Source organism: Macrotis lagotis, chromosome X (assembly GCF_037893015.1).
Source record: "Macrotis lagotis isolate mMagLag1 chromosome X, bilby.v1.9.chrom.fasta, whole genome shotgun sequence".
Taxonomy (NCBI): domain Eukaryota; kingdom Metazoa; phylum Chordata; class Mammalia; order Peramelemorphia; family Peramelidae; genus Macrotis; species Macrotis lagotis.
In genome coordinates, this window is record NC_133666.1 from 364,564,391 (window position 1) to 364,583,191 (window position 18,801).

The window sequence follows — 18,801 nt, forward strand, 5'->3', positions numbered from 1 at the left end:
ATCTGGGAAAAGAAAGGAGAGAGATGCAGGAAGAACATGGAAATGAAGTCAGCAGGCTAGTCAAGGAAATCCAAAAAAATGCTGTAGAAAATAGCATGCTAAAAACCAGCTTAGGTCAAATGGATAAAACAGTTCAAAATGTTATTGAGGAGAAGAATGCTTTAAAAAGCAAAATTGGCCAGATGGAAAAAGAGATAAGAAAACTCTCTGAGGAGAACAAATCCTTCAGACAAAGAATGGAACTCAGGGAGATTGATGAATTTACAAGAAACCAGAATTCCTTACTTCAAAACCCCCCCAAAAATATGAAAAACTGGAAGAAAATGTGAAACATCTCATTGAAAAAACAACTGATATGGAAAATAGACTTAGGAAAGATAATTAAAAATTATTGGAATACCTGAAAGTCATGATCAAGAAAAAAGCCTTGACATCATTTTCAAAGAATTACTATAGGAAAATTGCCTTGATATTCTAGAAGCAGAGGGCAAAATAGAAATGGAGAGAATCCACTGATCCCCCCAAAAAACCAACCCCTAGGAATATAATAGCCAAGTTCCAGAACTCCCAAATCAAAGAGTAAATATTAAAAGCAGCTAGAAGGACACAGTTCAAATATCATGGAGCTGCAGTCACAGTCAGGATCTCACAGGACTTAGCAGCAACTACATTGGAAGCTCATAGGGCTTGGAATATAATATACTGGAAGGCAAAAGAGCTTAGAATGCAACCGAGAATCTACTACCCAGCAAGGCTGAATGTCCTCTTCCAGGGAAAAAGATGGACTTTCAGTGAACCAGGGGAATTTCAAATGTTCCTGTTGGAATGGCCAGAGCTGAACAGAACGTTTGATCTTCATATACTGGACTCAGGTGAAGCATGGAGATTGGAGGAGAAGGGGAAAATATGAGAGACTTAATGATGAGGAACTGCATGTATTCCTGCATAGAAAAATGACACTGATAATACTCATAGGAACCTTTTCAGTTAATAGAGCAGGTAGAGAGAGCTTTTATAGTTGAAGCACAGGAGAAAGCTGAATTTGAAGATAAAATATGGTGTACAAATGGAGTCAATAGAAAAAGAGGGAAATGTAATGGGAGAAAGAAAATGAGAGGGGGGAATAGGGCAAGATATCTCATATAATAAGTTTTTTCTTTATTACAATGAGCTACTGCAATGATATGGAAGGGGAAAGGCTAGGGGGAATGAGGGAATCTTCACTCTCATCAGAGGTGGTTAGGAGAGGAAACAGCATATATACTCAATGTGGTATAGGCATGTGGAGTAAGAAGGAGGGGGGACGGGGGAAGGGGGGATGTGAGTGAAGGAGGAGAGGATGGATCATGGCGGGAGAGAGGTCAGATATAACACATTTTCCTTTTTACTTCTTCCAAGGGGCTGTGATGGGAAGGCCTGTCTGGGACCATAGGGCCAGGTGGATGCTGGGCTTAAGGGGTGGTATGGGGGCTCAGGGCTTCTGGCCCCAGGACAAGGGATCTGTCTGCTGTGCCACTCAGCAACCCTACAGAAGAGTCAGAGTGAAAGGAGAGAGAAAATATAGTACATGGTAGTGGAGAAATAAGAACGGAGGGAGTTGCGATCAGCAATGGCAATGGCAGAAAAATATGGAAATAACTTTTGCGATGGACTTACCATAAAGAATGTGATCCACCTGTGACAGAGTTGTTGGTGTTGGAACAAAGATTGAAGCACATTTTTTTGTTATTATTATTTGGGTGGGGTGCAGGGCAAATGGGCCTGGGTGGCCTGCCTGGAGCCGCATAGCAGGGTGATCTTTGGGTGTCTGGGGCCTGATTTGGGCCCAGGTGCTCCTGGCTCAAGGGCCAATGCTCTGTCTGCCACCCAGGCACCCCTACTATTATTACTATTTTATTTATATATCTTTTTTTCCTTTTTTTTTTTTTTTTGGTTTTTGCAGGGCAGTGGGGTTGGGGTGGCTGCATGTCACACGGCTGGGTGATTGTTGGGTGTATGGGGCAGGATATGGGCTTGGGTGCTCATGGCTCCAGGGCTGGTGGTCCATTGCGCCACCTGGCCATACCTACAATTATTACTATTTTTTTTTAATTTTAATGTTTTTCTCTCTCCTTTACTTTATCATTCAAGCAAGTCTATATTTTGTGGGGGGAGGGGATATTCTGTTTACTCTTAAACAAGAATATTTCATTAATGTATAAAAAACATTATTTATACAAAAAGAGAATAAATAAATATTAAAAAAAATTTTTCAACTCAAGAGATATTTATCAAGGGCCTACTATATGTTAGACAATCTACTAGGCCCTGGGCATGAAAACACAAAAATGAAATTTTCCCTTCCTTCAAAGTGCTTATATTTCTTCAGGTTTCCTGCCCCCCTTTATAATAGAAAGAGGGGAAATTAAATCCACTATGTGGCTCTTTGCAAACCAAATATGTCTTTTATTACTCTTGTACCAAAAATTACTCTTTTAGTCTTTCAATCAAATAATCAAATATATCAATATTTACATATATATGTATACATGCATATATATACACACACACACACACACACACACACACACACACACACACAGTTGCAGGGTAACCATTTTGGGGGCAGTTTTCAGAAGGCCAAGACATGTCAACTTTATTTTTCAGAAACTAATTCTCGTGATGATAAAAATTCAGCAGAAATATTAATTCATTGAGCTATGTAGAAAATAAAATAGATTAGAATGTTAAGATGCAATTGACAATGAATGTTAATGTTCAAATATTTTCAAAACATAAATAGTCCAAACTCTAGTCTAATATACAAAGATTATAATCTTAATTAAGGAATATAATGAAGTTTTGCCAGTAAAGACTATGATTTCATTCTGTTTAAATTATAAACCAAAATTCTAGTTGGTTATTAAGATACTTTTAAAATTAAACTAATCTGGAGTCCATAGTCATCAAAAATGAAAAAAAAAAGTCTTGAATTAGTATTAGTAGAAAGTAATTTCAAATAGAAGAAATTATGCAAAAAAAGAAAGAAAACTTTGATATGGCCCATTATTTGAAATATGAGAGACTAACATCAAGACAACGACAGAGAGATAGAGACAGATACATAGAAATAGAAATAGACTAGAGATAGATGAGAGACAGAGTCAGAAAAAGAGAGAAAGACAGAGACTCAGACAAAGAGATCAAGATAGACAGAAGTAGAGATGCTTCCAGGATCATTTCAATTCAAAAGTAGTTGGTGAACACTTATTTTTTGCCCTCACCATTCTTTGTTGGTTCCAATGAAGGTGGTCATAATAATTTATTTTTTTATGTAATTAAAACAAGTCAGGTTAAGATATAACTACTTCATTAGATAAAGATAAAGAATTAAGACTTTTGATTAGCATATCTATGTGAAAGTTAATTAAGGAGATCAACTCTCCTGTAAATATTCCAACACAGATTAAAAATGGTAGCAGATCAAACAGTGATCAAAATGAACAAAGGAAAATAGCCAAATCTGGCATAATTTAAGAATCATCAGGGTTTCCCAAAACTATTACCAAGCCAAATCTAGACTTTTTTAATTTAAGTAATAAAAATTAACCTATATATATATCAGGTAGTTAGAGATATCATAAAGGATGGAGTCCTATGTCAGGAGTCAGGAAAACTTACATTCTTATTTGGTCTCAGAATATACTAGATGTGTGACACACTGGGACAAGTCACAATGTTTTATGCCTCATTTTCCTCATCTGTAAATTGTGTATAATATTAATAACACCTAACTCACAGGTTTATTGTAAGGATATGATTTAACATTTGAAAGTGCTTTACCATTATATAGTGTTATATTTAGTTATTATCAATGTTACTGATATTGTTGTTAGAACTACAGGGCAGGGGTAGCTAGGTAGTGCAACACTGGCCTCGGAGTCAGGAGGACCCAAGTTCAAGTATGGCCTCAGACACTTTATAATTACCTGGCTGTGTGACCTTTGGCAAGTCACTTAACACCATTGCTTTAAATAAACAAAATTTAAAAAAAAAGAACTACAGGGCAGATTGAAAAGAGAAAAAAAATTCATTACTAACCTCAAGAAAGGACAAATTGAAAATACCCAGAGAAACCCACATCTAGAACTCTCATGTTAAAAAAAAAGTATAAATAAGAGAAACAGCTAGAAAGAACATTTGTATACCAAAGAATGATAAATGGTAACCCTCAAGACTAGATTGTAACTATTATAAAGGAAGAGAACAAATGTCATATTCCTATAACACAAAAAAATGCCTATAACCAAGGATAATTTATTGTTCATTATTAAATAAAATCCTGGGTATAGGGGGTAGAGAAATTAATCTTTAATAAAGTAGAGTACTTTCAAATAATACTTATAAAAAAGACTAAAACTAATAGCATTTTGAAATGCAAATAAAAAAGTACAAGATAAATTGAAAAGTATAAATATATTCTAACTAGAAAGGGCTAAATAATGATTAAGTACTCCTAATTGGTATCCTTTTAGAAGATCACTCTCTTTAAGGGTTAAAAAAGGGAGAAAAGAAAAGCAAGTGGAATAGGAATTGTAACTGGTTTTCTTCTGGTTTGTTGGTTTTTTAGAAGTTGGGGAAGAAAATTATTGGGACATGAAAATAAAGCATGCATGTAAGGGTTAGGTATGACATAAATCTCATTTATAAAGAAATGCAAATTTAAACAACTTTGAGATACCACATCTATAAGATTAACTAACATGACAGAAAAAAATAACAAATGTTGGAGGGAATACTGAAAAATCAGATACTAATGCACTGTTGGGTGGAGTTTTGATCTAGTCCAACTTCTGGAGAATAATTTGACACATTGTCTAAAGACTTATAAAACTTTGCATAACTGAAAATACCACTACTAGGTCTATGTCCCAAAGAGAACAAAAAAAGGGAAAAACACTGATATTTATTGTTTCTTTTTGTGGTAGCAAAGAATTGGAAATTGAGATATGCATTGATTGGGGAATGATTGAATAAGTTGATGGCATATGACTGTGATACAATATTATTATGATAAATAATAATGAATAGGATTGCTTCAGAAATATCCTGGGAAGACTTATATGGACTGATGTAAATTGAAATGAGGAGAGCCTGGGGAATACCATACATAATAGCAGCAATGTTAGGGTTAAGTGTACAATTATAGAGCATAATTTGGGCCTTGTTTAAAAACTTCCCCATTGGGAAAGTATGACATAAAAACTGACCTCAATATCTGGATAAGACATATCCTTGCTCCTTATATGTATCTCCTTGAACCTCCCTCCATCCTAAGAACCTCATCCTGACAAACTTTCTGAAGGAAATATCCAAGGCATATAACCATTTGACTGAGGTTCAAAATTTTCCATATTTAAAAAACTCTCCCTCCCTTCCAGGAGTTAGTCAACTAGTGTCAGCCCTGCATCTTTGGCGCTTAGCTTTTTTTGGGTCAATAACAATCCTTAGTGGAGTATATATTTTGTAAATGTGATCTGCTCGGGGACCTGTCACCTGGATACATACCTCTTCCCGGTATGAAAAGAAATTTGGGATAGCAGGATCAAATGAGTTTTTGTGGTTATTACTGATATTTTGGTTGTTATTACTAATTATAAATATGTAGAGACAAGGAATTGTTCCCAGGTGGAGGGAATTAACTAGTAGATAAAAGGAAAAATCTGATAATGAAGATTAGATATAAAAAGATTAATAAGCATGCTTGTAAACTGGAGCTTCCTTGGTAAGGAGAATGACTATTTTATGAAAGACAAGAGGTAAAGAAAGAGAGAGTCAAGGAAGACATCTTAATGTGGAAATGATAAGGAGGGAGAGGAAACTCATCAAATACACACATTTTCTGAGTGAATTGTGTGTGATTTCGAGTGAATTGGGCTAGAGGCTGATGGAAGATAAGTCTTGGGAGACTTTGAGGAGAGATGAAAATACATGGAAGATTCAATATGATGAGAATATGTTAAAAGTTCATCTTGCACAGGAGCAGCTCAATTTAGATAATATGTTAAAAATTGTAGTCAAACTAGTCAGGATCATTTCTGTAATTTTTCAAGCTCTATTCATTAATTAACACAGGAATAGAAGGAAAGGCTCCAGAAGCTCAGCATAATAAGAGATTGGAGTTTGAGAAATCATGAGTAGCAATAACACATGGGTTAAAGGTATTTGAGCATAGTGCACATTATAAAATTGAATTGATTCACCAAAGGGTAAAGTTATCTATGAAAATCCTTATTTTTTGTTAACAACTTTCCAAAAACAAAGTTTTCTGCAACAAAATATTTACTTATCTTATAAACTCTTCTGTAGAAGGAATTGTTATTACTTCACTGGGTCATCTCTTCCAGCATTCACCAAAATAAATACATAAATAAAAAATTAGTTCAGCAAAACTTACATATTAAAATATACTCTATGATTTAAGCAATACCAATTATTTTGGACTTTCCTGGAAGATTTTGTTTTCTAACTCCTTATTATGATTCTTTGAACAGTCTCAAAAATTTCCATAATCTCTTTAAACTATGGAGCTTAGAATACCACATTATACTGTCAGAAGTAACTGAGAAAAGCCAAATATAAGAAGAGGATTACCTCATAGTTTCTCTGTACTCACTGCTAATTTATAAATCAAAGGAGAGTACTGATTTTTAGGGAACCAAATGTTTTTCTACTGCTAGATATTCATTAGATACAAACAAAATTCTTTCTATCTCTAGAGACAGGCATCCTATTTGATATTACTTTTTTAAGACAATAAATAAAAGCTTAAAACCAAACTATGACTTTTAAGACAACTTGTAATGTTTATCTCTTACTCTCTTTACAAAAATAATCTATGATATATTACCATTATTTTGGAATAACTGTAAATTTGGAATCCTGGGAAACTTATTTTCCCAGAAATTTCTTGGAATTTCTTACTAATGCATTATGCTCATGCATATAATTGTTCATAAGAAAGAAAACATAGACATGCATCCTCCATATTTTCCTGGAATAAAAACCACATGATAAACTTCACAATGAAATATAACAATAATAATTAAGTCATTTAAGTCATCTTATAAAGCCAGTTAAATATTCTAGAATACTAGATACCATTTATTGCTTTTCTTCTAGACAGTTATATGTTATGATGCTTTCTTTCACTTGCATTTAAGAACATCCTTGTTGACTGTTTAAGATCACCCATCCCAAACCCCTCATTTTACAGACAAAGATACTGAGGTCCAAATTTGTTAGTAGTTTCCTCAACATATTCCTCAACAGCACAGTCAGAATTCAAAATCTTCTTTTTTCCTCTTTTAAATTGTTCCCCACTATTGCTTTTCCTCTTTGTTTCAGTCTGAATTATGCTCAATTATTTTCCCTCATCCCTGACCTTGGAAAATCCTACTCATCCCTTAAAAAACATTCAAAGGTCCCTTACCAACATCTCCAAGAAACAATAATTTATCTATCCTGGACCTTTAATTAGTATTGTATTTTTACTTCTATGTATATTTAAAACATGAAATATTAGAGTTGGAAGGAATATTAGAGAACTAACTTACCCTTTCAGTTTATTCAAATGATACTAAATCTTAAGATGATATGAATCTAGTCTTCTGAATCTGAAATGCTTAAATGTACACATGCAAACATACACTTATATGCATCTAAATTTATTTGTACAAACATACAGAAATACGCATATACATATACACAAATGTGTGAATAGATAAGTTTATGTTTATAAATAAATATATATGTGCGTATCTATCTATCTATCTATCTATATATATATATATATATATATATATATATATATTTCACTTAAATTAACATTTGTTCTTCGTTTTCAAAGAAGACCATGACATCAGGATGAAAAGCATGTGAACTGGATTTGAGTGAAGGGGTGCTGTGGTAAGTCTCCAGCCTAACTTTGTCCTCCAGAGCCATTTGGATCCAGTGACCAGATATGAATCAGGAAGACTGGAGATGGCTCTGAATGTGAGTAATCAGGGTTAAGTAACTTGCCCAAGGTCACACACCTAGAAAAAGTCAAGTGTCTAACTCCCATCTATCTAACTCCAAGGCCAGTGCTCTATCAACTGTGTCACCTAAGTAAAACTTTTATTAAGCCCATATGAGGCAGTGTATTGGCAAATTATTACATGCTTAATAAATGTAATTGCTTTCTTTGTAATCCTATTCATTTTATATTTAAAAATATTATTCTCAGAAGGGGTCTGTGGGCCTTACTAGATTGTCCAAGGTATCCAAGACACAAAAAGGTTAACAATCCCTGTGAAAGAGCAAGTTCGTGACAGATTCAAGACAACTACATGTGGAATTCAGTTTTTTTTTCTGATTCAAATTTCAAGTGGTCAGTCATCTTTCCCATATTTTATATCATATATTATATATATATATATATATATATATATAGATAGATATATAGATATATAGATATATAGATATATAGATATAGATATAGATATGTTAGGGGAAATTTCCACTTGGACAGAGTCAGATTCTTATTCCTTTTCATACTCTTCCCCACCACTGCCAATGTTTTATCCATCACAGAATCTTACAATATGATGATGAAATTGATCAGTCACTAATTTCCATCCTAGTAACTGCTATATAATTGTCTCAAAAGAGCTGTACTCTGTTGACTGAGATCATCACCTGTATTGAAGGACACTACACAAGTTGTCTTGGGGCTCTTGCTTCTGGACTAAATAACATTCTTCGACATCTGGAATGACCAGGTGAAAAATTCATAATGAGTGGAAATGACTGGGAAAGGAAGAAATAAACTAAGGCAGTCTAGATGTATGAAAGGGCAGAGATAATTTATGTACATAATATTTAATATAAATAACATAAAATATCAAAAATAAATGAAGAGTATCAAAGAATCACTTGTATACATTTAAGTGTTATCTTCAAAAATGAGTCATTGGGACTCAAGATTCCATAGAATCAATAATCTATATCAAAGTGTAAAATCCAATCAGTGATATGTTAAAGAAGTGGACTAAGATCGACCATAGACATTTTAAAACTTGTTGATTCTCTTTAGTGAATCATAGCTATATTTTATTAAGCTACTTTGGATTGGAGAAAAAGATTAGTATTAGTTCCATAACTCTGTTATTATAGATGAACTCCCAATTGCAAATGTTCCCCATTCACCTTGAGCTCTTTAATGGAAGGCAACTTTGTATTAATAGAAGATGTGATTAAGATTCAATAGTTAGGACTTTCTCAGAGGAGAGCTAGCACAGATTATAAAATGTTAATTGATGGTGGTAGTTCAGAAGTTCTGGGTTACCCCTAAGATAAAAGTTAGTACAGTCCTAGAGGTCCTTTAGCACTAGTCCACCAGGGCCTGATTCATATCTGGTCACTAGACCCTGATTGCTCTGAAGGAGAAAGTGAAGTTGGTGACTTAGCATAGCACCCCTTCACTCAAATCGTGCTTGTCATGGAATCATCTCCCTGATGGTGTGATCTTAGAAATTGAAGGACAAACATTTTTATTATATGTACTAAAAATAGTAATTAGATTTTCTTCCTCATTTTTGAGAGAGAGAGAGAGAGAGAGAGAGAGAGAGAGACAGACAGACAGACAGACAGACAGACAGACAGACAGACAGACAGGCTTTTTTTCAGGTCCCTGAAAAGTCTTTTCAGTTCACAGAATTATAATTCTTTCCTACAACAAGGATGCTACTAGTGAGACATTTGAGAAGCTGATCCCTCACCGGAAAAGAATGTATTAAAGGATGTTTTCCAATATGCTAATATGATTTGTTTTGATTCATCAGCATTTTTTCTGTTTACAGAATTCTTTTGGGCAATAGCTGGCTGGCAGAAGGAATCAAGTTTGTGGTGACAGGATATTGGAAAATTTAGGAATATAGACTCAATTTGGAGTCATGATTATGACCAGATCAACCTGGTGTTCAAATCCTGATTGATTCTTAGGTAACTGTGTGACCTTGGGCAAGTTGTTTAACTTCCCTAGGCTTAAGTGAACCCAACTAAAAATAATTCACCTGCAAAAAAGCCTAGACAGTCTCCACAACCCCTTCCAGGTCTATATCTATGATGTTAGGATAACATATAGTTATTGGAAAGGGGATAGATTTAACATGTCATACATATAAGCTTGGGCCAATAGAAACATAATCTCAGCCATGGGGGGAAAATGGTTAAACAAACAAAAATAATGTAAAAAGCTATTAGGCTGAATGAAGTTTCATTGTGCTGTTTAGAAAGAAATAAATTTCATTTGACAGATTTACACATAGTAGTTTTCACAGGGTTTTTGAAACTCCTCTATCCCTTGAGCTTTTCAAACTTTAACCTAGAACAAGGAAATTAAACAAGAAAAACATACCGCAGGTAAAAATTCAGCATCAACAGAGGATGGATTAATGATCAAGTGCAGGTAATTCAATCTTTAATTTTTACTATTCCTTTGTTGGTCTCTATATCTGGCTTTTCTTTATTGTTGCAATGCAAGGGAAAAGGCCTCTCATCTGGGATTTATGGTCAGAATGCCCCATGATTCCCAGAGGCAATAATGGAAAAATAAATCACTTTAACTTTACAATGTGCCTATGAAACTTTAGTATAGATGTGTAAATCAAATTAAGTAAGGTCACAGAGATACCTGCTTTTCCTAGCGCATACAAAAAATAAGGGCAAGGGACATTGAAAGGGACAGCAAATATTTAAAAATATTAAGACTTCATAAAATAGGTCTACCATTTAATGGTCACTCCCAATTGTTTTCTCAGATCAAAACAGCATGTTATAATAGTATCTAATGTTGCTGATTAAACATTAGCTGTTTTTTTTTTTCAAAGTATATCTATTGTAGTGCAGGGTGTTTCTCCCCTTTCTAATTAGAATATAATTATTTGTGTTAGATTACTAACTTGCTAACTTTCATTAATTTAGTCCACAAACATTCATAAAGTAGGTGGTGTACACATAAAACTCACTTACGACTTGTGGAAAAATACACATTTTAGTTCAGTTTTGATTCTTAACCTGATGGAGTAATGAAGCAGAATTCTGCCTAAATTGTAGGATATGGTCCCACATTAAGCTGATAAAAAGAGAGAGGTATAACTGTCCCTAATGGCAAAGATCAACAAATGAATAAATTTGTTCAAGTAGTAAATCCAGTATGTTCCCTTAGGACAGCTGTGCTTTAAATGAAGTGAGTCTAGGAGGAATTCTTACTCTAACTCTGTTCTTTTCTTGGAAAATTTCTTGATTACATCAGGCAGTTCTAACATACCATGAGACTTTTTTTTGTAAAGAAAATGATAACAATTTTTATTTTACTGTTTAAATTACTGCATATGGTAAGGATGGTGGGAATTCCAATTCTCACTTTACTTAAAAAAATGAGCCTCAAGGATATTAATAGATTAGAGAATAACTATCATTTACATAGTATTTTAAGATTTGAAAAACATTTTATATAGGCCATTTCATTTGATATGACAATCCTGTAAATTTGAAGTTATTATCCTGTTTTACATATGAGGAAACTGAGGTTGAGAGTGATTATATGACCTACCCAAGGTCAAAAAATTAGTAAATTTCTGATACTAGATGTGAACTCAGGACTTTCAGATTCTAGACATGATGACCTTTAGAAGACAGGCTGAGTTCTATGTGTGAAGATGAATAAGAAACTTTGGCCAAGTGATTGGCCAGCGCTGCCAAGTTGTGGAATAAAATTAAAAAAAAAAAACACACTGAATTTAAAAGTGAGGAAACAGACTGGTGAAACAAGACTCTGTTCAGGCAATCTTTGGTTTTTTTCTCCTATCTGTGATATGGGACTGTGAAAGTTTTTATCACTTGGGGAAAATCCAACTTTCCTGATATATAAAGGATACAAACAACATCAAAGGACAGCACTGAAGGAAAGAGAGAATAGTTGAAGATGGGGTGGTTGAAATGCAATCATCTAGAAGCAAAACCAAAATCTAGAACAATACTGCTTACTTAATCTGTGCTACATTTGAAAAAGATGGGTAGGGCACTGTGGATCCATGCATGAATAAAGTTGATCTCCCATGTCAGGTGTGAAATTAAAAAAGAGAAACTTACATAATAGTCCTGTCATCTATAGGATGGGAGGAAAGGGATACCAGGCTTCTGTCTGCTTGGGTTATTGATGAAAGGAATTGAAAGGGGAATGGCCTGGAAAAGGGTATTTTGTGTCCATTGGCATTAATCAATTTTGGTTTATTATCATGCCAATGAAAACTTTTATACAGTATGTCTCCTCAGAAGTGACTTTAAAGGAAATTCAGTATTTCACAACAGCATTAAAAATACAATGGGAGGAGTGAGTGAGATGGAACTCTAAGCCATTAAACTTGATTTGGTGATGTAAATATAAGGAGCAAGCTAGGTGGTACAGTAGATAGTGCTCCGAACTTGGAGTCAGGAAGACCTGAGTTCAGACACATATTAACTATGTGATCCTGGGCAGTTTCCTCATCTGGAAAATAGATTTAGAAATACAATAGAATCTACTTCTCAGGCTTGATCAAATGAGTTACTTGTAAAGAGCAATGCTTACTTCATGAATTTGTGTGTCATCCTTGTGTAGGGCCATGCTAATCTTCCCTGTACTGTTCCAATTTTAGTATATATGCTGCCAAAGTGAGCACTCCTCATTTCTTTCCTTCCTTACACAACCCCTAGAAAATTCCAACAATATCATACCATTTACAAGGGGTATAACAAAGATCTACTTAACTCAGCAAATAGTATATAAAAAAAAAACTGGCAGGTACTGATCTACTTGGAATTCCTAAACTGTCATATAATTAGGCACAAAAATAGCATTCTGCAGAGGTAAATGCATGACTTGTAGACCTCTATGCATCAGGTTTTTATTAGATAAATTACTGTTTGACATTAAGAAAGTCATTTAATTTTTCTGAGTCAGTTTTATTATCTGCCAAAAGGAATGAGTAGGTGTTTTTTTTAAAAGCTTCTTTAGGTCTCCATTTTACTTCTAAATATATATTAGATTAAAGTACAAACCATCAGGGAGAATTCTATAAAGTTAATAAATGTTATAGGAAATGAACAAATGAGATCTATGGTATGAGGACCAAAGATAATTATAATCAATAGAATTTGAATGTAGATATAGCAATCAGGCTATCATTGTATATAACTATAAATTTGTCCAGTACATTCCTTCTGAAATTCTTAAGAATTTTATATTAGAGTTAAATGGTACAGTAGATAGAGCACCGGTCCTAGAATTAGGAGGAGTCCTAGAGTTAGTTCAAATCTAGCCTCAGACACTTACTGGCTGTGCAACCCTGGGCAAATCACTTAACAATGATTTTCTCAACAACCAAAAAAAAAAATACAATGCTTCTCTGGAGATAACACTCTATTTCTCTTAGAGTGAGCCCAAGAAACTTTTATTTTCTCAGCTGATTACTCTAAAATTGCAGAAGAATTATTGAGGATGGTAGAAAAAAGGAGGACTGAATAGAGAGAATGGTGATTAGAGCAGTGAAAGAGATATGCTCAGAGTGACTTAACACTAAGCAGGACCATTTGAGTTTCAAGGTGAAAATCACAGCACAACTAATGAAGCTCCTGAAGCCTCAAAGGACTGGCTACTTTCTGTTTTATGTGAAAGAAGTGAAATTTTAGTAGTCTCAATTCAAGTACAGGTAAAATACTACAGTTCTGGATGAACAATGAACACTAAAAAGTGTGACAAGTCTACCTAGTGAATAAAATAAAGAAGAGGACAGAGATTAAAATAAAAAAAAAATTATACCAAGTTATAGGGGAGAAAGGGAAATGGGGCATACATTAATTGCTGAATATATATTAGGGAAAGGCAATACATGTATCATACATCTTTCTTTTATAAGTCAAATTTCCTAAACTTTGCTTCCCATGAACAATGAAAAACATTATTCATAGATTTAAAAATTGAAGATATTGTTGTATCTAATCTAATTTCACTTTATAGATAAAAACTAAGCACAGAGAGGGGATGAGATGTACTCAGTCTCACACAAAGCAAGTAAATTGAAAACTGAATTTGAATTCAGCTCATTTTATCTATAACTGATTTCCTCCCTCATCAAAATTGTGAGCTCCTTGAAGACCCGGGTTTTTCCCCTCCTTCTTTTTTAGTATTTGCAAACCTTAGCACAGTGCTTTGTACATCAGAAGCACCTAATAAATGCTTAATAATATTAATAATAACTTTATTTTCTACTAAAAATGCAATATAACAATTTAAATGTTCAAACTAATAATTTGTAGTACAAAATGTTCTAATATAGAAAATAATTTTTGATATATGTGCCAAAAGTTATAGGTGTTCACTCTCTTTATTTATTTATTTATTTATGTTTGCTTGTTTCTATTTAAGGCAATGGGGTTATATGACTTGCCCATGGTCACACAGCTAGGCAATTATTATATGTATGAGGCTGGGTTTGAACTCAGGTACTCCTGACACCCTGGGCAGTGCTCTATCCACTGCACAACCTAGCTGTCCCAGGTGTTCACACTTGTCACTGAACTTGAATTCATTATCTACTGCATACATTATTTAGCTCATGTGTTAATTATTTGTCATTAGTCCATAGTATTTTTTAAATTAAAGGAATAGTCCTGTGATGAAAACTGAATTCATTTTATTAAGTATTTTCAAGAGGGCTATGATTTCATTGAAAAAGTTTTCACATCCCACCTACAACTTTTCCCATTATCTAGTGAACTTTGCAGAAACTTCATAATGATGAATGATAAATTAAGTAAGAGCAAATTAAGAATATTTTTGTGAACTGTTTTCCTTGTTAAATGGTACTGTGGTTGTTTTTGTTTGTTTGTTTGTTTGTTTTTGCAAGGCAATTGGGTTAAGTGACTTGCCTAAGGTCATGCAGTTAGTTAATTATTAATTGTCTGAGGCCAGATTTGAGTTCAGGTACTTCTGACTCCATGGCTGGTGCTCTGTCCACTGAGCCACCTAGGTGCCCCTAAATAGTATTGTGGATAAAGCCCGAGGCCTGGAGGCAAAAAGACATCTTTCTGAGTTCAAACCAACTTATGTCACTAATCAGCTATATGACTGGACAAATCACTTAATCTTGTTTGTCTCAATTTAATCATCTATATGAGCTGGAGATGGAAATGGCAAGCCATTCCACTATCTATGTCAAAAAAAAAACCCAAAATAGGTCTCAAAGAGTCAGATATAACTGAAAAGTGATTCAACAAACATTTTCCCCTTCTAAATAAAGAAAAATGTTGCTTTGAAAACGTTTTGGTGAAATATTACACAATTTATCCTTTTTTTTTGCTGATTAAAGCTGACCTCTTTAATCTGATTGCTTATTTTTCTTCTCCCTCACATACAGTGAAATGGACAAAAGAAAATTCAAGTTGTTTCTTATCTCAAAGAAGGGAGGATAGATGCATGTCCTCCCCCACCAGATTTGACAATGGATCAACTTCCGAAGTGGATCTAGAATCAATGAAAGAATGCTTTTTCCTTGTTCAAGTTTTCAGTAATTGTGAATTACTAAAAGTACCGAAAGAGGACTGAGAAAGACTGAGTCCATGCTATGTTACATAAAACACCGATTTGAACATCCAAGGGCTGGGTTATAATCTCAGTTCTTTAAACAGCAATCTTGATCACAGGCAAAATGGAAGCCTCACAGGGCCCTATTCCTCAATTATAAACCAAGGCATTTTACATTATTCCCAGTTTCAACACTATATGATATGAAAGCACGGATTATCTATCATTACTCTTTATTTAACATATAATATTTTATATATAAAATAAAACTTGATGTACAGAAAGGACCTAATACATATTCGTTGCCTGATTGCTTTAATTTATGTTTTTTTCCTCATTTGCAGATTGTAGCTGGGGAAACTCTGAGAAACAGTGCTCCCAAAAGCTGTTCCTGGGGGGCAGCTAGGTGGCACAGTGGATAGAGCCAGGCCCAGGATTCAGGAGTACCTGAGTTCAAATCCAACCTCAGACAAGTAATAATTGCCTAGCTGTGTGACCTTGGGCAAGTCAGTTAATCCTATTGCCTTAAATAAATACACTTTTTTAAAAAAGAAAATTTTCATGGAGTGCTATCCTTTATTGCACATGGCTAATAACATTTCCATTTGGATAATTTAAATAACTTATAGCATAATGTTATAAAATATAATTTATCTTTTACATTTTTGCCTATAAGTCAATTAATATTTAATAAGTGTCTACTAAGTAGACCCTTGTGTTAAGAAAGACAAAAGGGCAGAGTTCTTCTGTCCTCTGCCTCTGGAACAGGACTCTGGGGCTCTGACCACATTCATATCCTGATCGCAGGCTAGGCCCCCCCCATAGAACAGCAGCACCCCCCCACCTTGGCCCCGTAGCAGAGAGGGGGGTGCATATGGTCATTCACAGACCAGGAGGGAGGACAGAGCCTCACACACTGAGACCCTTGTGGGAATGCCCCAAAAACTCAGGAAGCACCCCAAAACCAGGCTCAGGCTGGGAAAATGAGCAAGCAGAGAAACAAAAGGAAGACTATTGAAAAATATTTTGCAAATGAGCCCAAGAAGGCTCAAAATACTCAGTCTGAAGATGAGGAAGCACAAGCTCCTGCATCTAAAGACTCCAAGAAAAACAGAAATTGGGCTCAGGCCATGACAGAGCTCAAAAAAGACTGTGAAAATCAAATGAGGGAGTTGGAAGAAAAACTGGGAAAAGAAAGGAGAGAGATGCAGGAAAAACATGAAAATGAAGTCAGCAGCTTAGTCAAGGAGATCCAAAAAAATGCTGAAGAAAATAGCATGCTAAAAACCAGCTTAGGTCAAATGGATAAAACAGTTCAAAAAGTTATTAAGGAGAAGAATGCTTTAAAAAGCAAAATTGGCCAGATGGAAAAAGAGATAAGAAAACTCTCTGAGGAGAACAAATCCTTCAGACAAAGAATAGAATTCAGGGAGATTGATGAATTTACCAGAAATCAGGAATCAATACTTCAAAACAAAAAAAAAAATAATAAAATTAGAAGAAAATGTGAAATATGTCATTGAAAAAACAACTGATATGGAAAACAGACTTAGGAAAGATAATTTAAAAATTATTGGAATACCTGAAAATCATAATCAGGAAAAGAGCCTTGACATCATTTTCAAAGAATTACTACAGGAAAATTGCCCTGATATTCTAGAAGCAGAAGGCAAAATAGAAATGGAGAGAATCCACCGATCCCCCAGAGAAAGAGATCACAAAAAACCAACCCCTAGGAATATTAAAGCCAAATTCCAGAACTCCCAGTTCAAAGAGAAAATATTACAAACAGCCAGAAGGACACAGTTCAAATACCGTGCAGCTGCAGTCAGGATCACACAGGACTTAGCAGCAACTACATCGGAAGCTCGTAGGACTTGGAATATAATATACCGGAAGGCAAAAGAGCTTAGAATGCAACCGAGAATCCACTACCCAGCAAGGCTGAATGTCCTCTTCCAGGGAAAAAGATGGACTTTCAATGAACTAGGGGAATTTCAAAAGTTCCTTTTGGAATGGCTAGAGCTGAACAGAAGGTTTGATCTTCAGATACAGGACTCAGGTGAAGCATGGAGATTGTAGGAGAGGGGGGAAATATGAGGGACTTAATGAGGATGAACTGCATGTATAGAAAAATGATACTGATAATATTCATATGAACCTTCTCAGTTAATAGAGCAGGTACAGGGAGCTTTTATACTTGAAGCAAAGGAGAAAGATGAATTTGAAGATAAAATATGGTATAAAAATGGAGTCAATAGAAAAAAGGAAAATGGAATGGGAGAAAGAAAAAGGAGAGGGGGAATAGGCCAAGATATTTCACACATTAAGATTTTTTTTTTATTACAATGAGCTATTACAATGATATGGAAGGGGCGAGGCAAGGGGGAATGAGGGAACCTTTGCTCTCATCAGAGATGGCTAGGAGAGGAAACAGCAAATATACTCAATGGGGTATAGACATCTGGAGTAAGAAGGAGGAGGGAGCAGGGGGAAGGGGTGGGGATGTGAATAAAGGAGGAGAGGATGGACCATGGGGGGAGAGTGGTCAGATATAACACATTTTCTTTTTTACTTCTTGCAAGGGGCTGGGATTGGAAGGACTGTCCAGGACCATAGGGCCAGGTAGATTCTGAGCCTAAGGGGTGGTATGGGAGCTCAGGGCTTCTTGGCTCCAGGACCAGGGATCTGTCTGCTGTGCCCCTCAGTGACCCTTCAGCAGAGTCAGAGTGAAAGGAGAGAGAAAATATAGTACATGTTAGAGGAGAAGTAAGAAAGGACAGAGTTGCGATCAGCAATAGCAACATTGGAAAAATATGGAAGTAATGTACTTATCATAAAGAATGTGATCCACCCGTGACAGAGTTGTTGGTGTTGGAACAGACTGAAGCACATTTTTTGTTATTATTTAGGGGAGGGTGCAGGGCAAGTGGGGCTGGGTGGCCTGCCCGGGGCCACATAGCAGGGTGATTTTTGGGTGTCTGGGGCTGGATTTGGACCCAGGTGCTCCTGGCTCAAGGGCCAATACTCTGTCTGCCACCCAGCCACCCCTACTATTATTACTATTTTATTTTATTTTGGGTCTTTTTTTTTCTTCTTTTTGGTTTTTGCAGGGCAGTGGGGAATGGGTGGCTTACATGTCACATGGCTGGATG

The 18,801-nt window shown here is 35.2% G+C and overlaps 1 long non-coding RNA gene and 1 other non-coding gene across 2 annotated transcripts in view; both read right to left on the reverse strand.

Annotated features, from left to right (window-relative positions):
- The window catches only part of LOC141498360 (uncharacterized), a 795,212-nt gene that overhangs the window by 587,119 nt on the left and 189,292 nt on the right, over window positions 1–18,801 (reverse strand). The window lies entirely within an intron of this gene.
- LOC141503676 (U6 spliceosomal RNA) lies at window positions 12,638–12,743 on the reverse strand. The gene has a single exon (XR_012473010.1). It is a non-coding gene; the product is annotated as a U6 spliceosomal RNA (small nuclear RNA).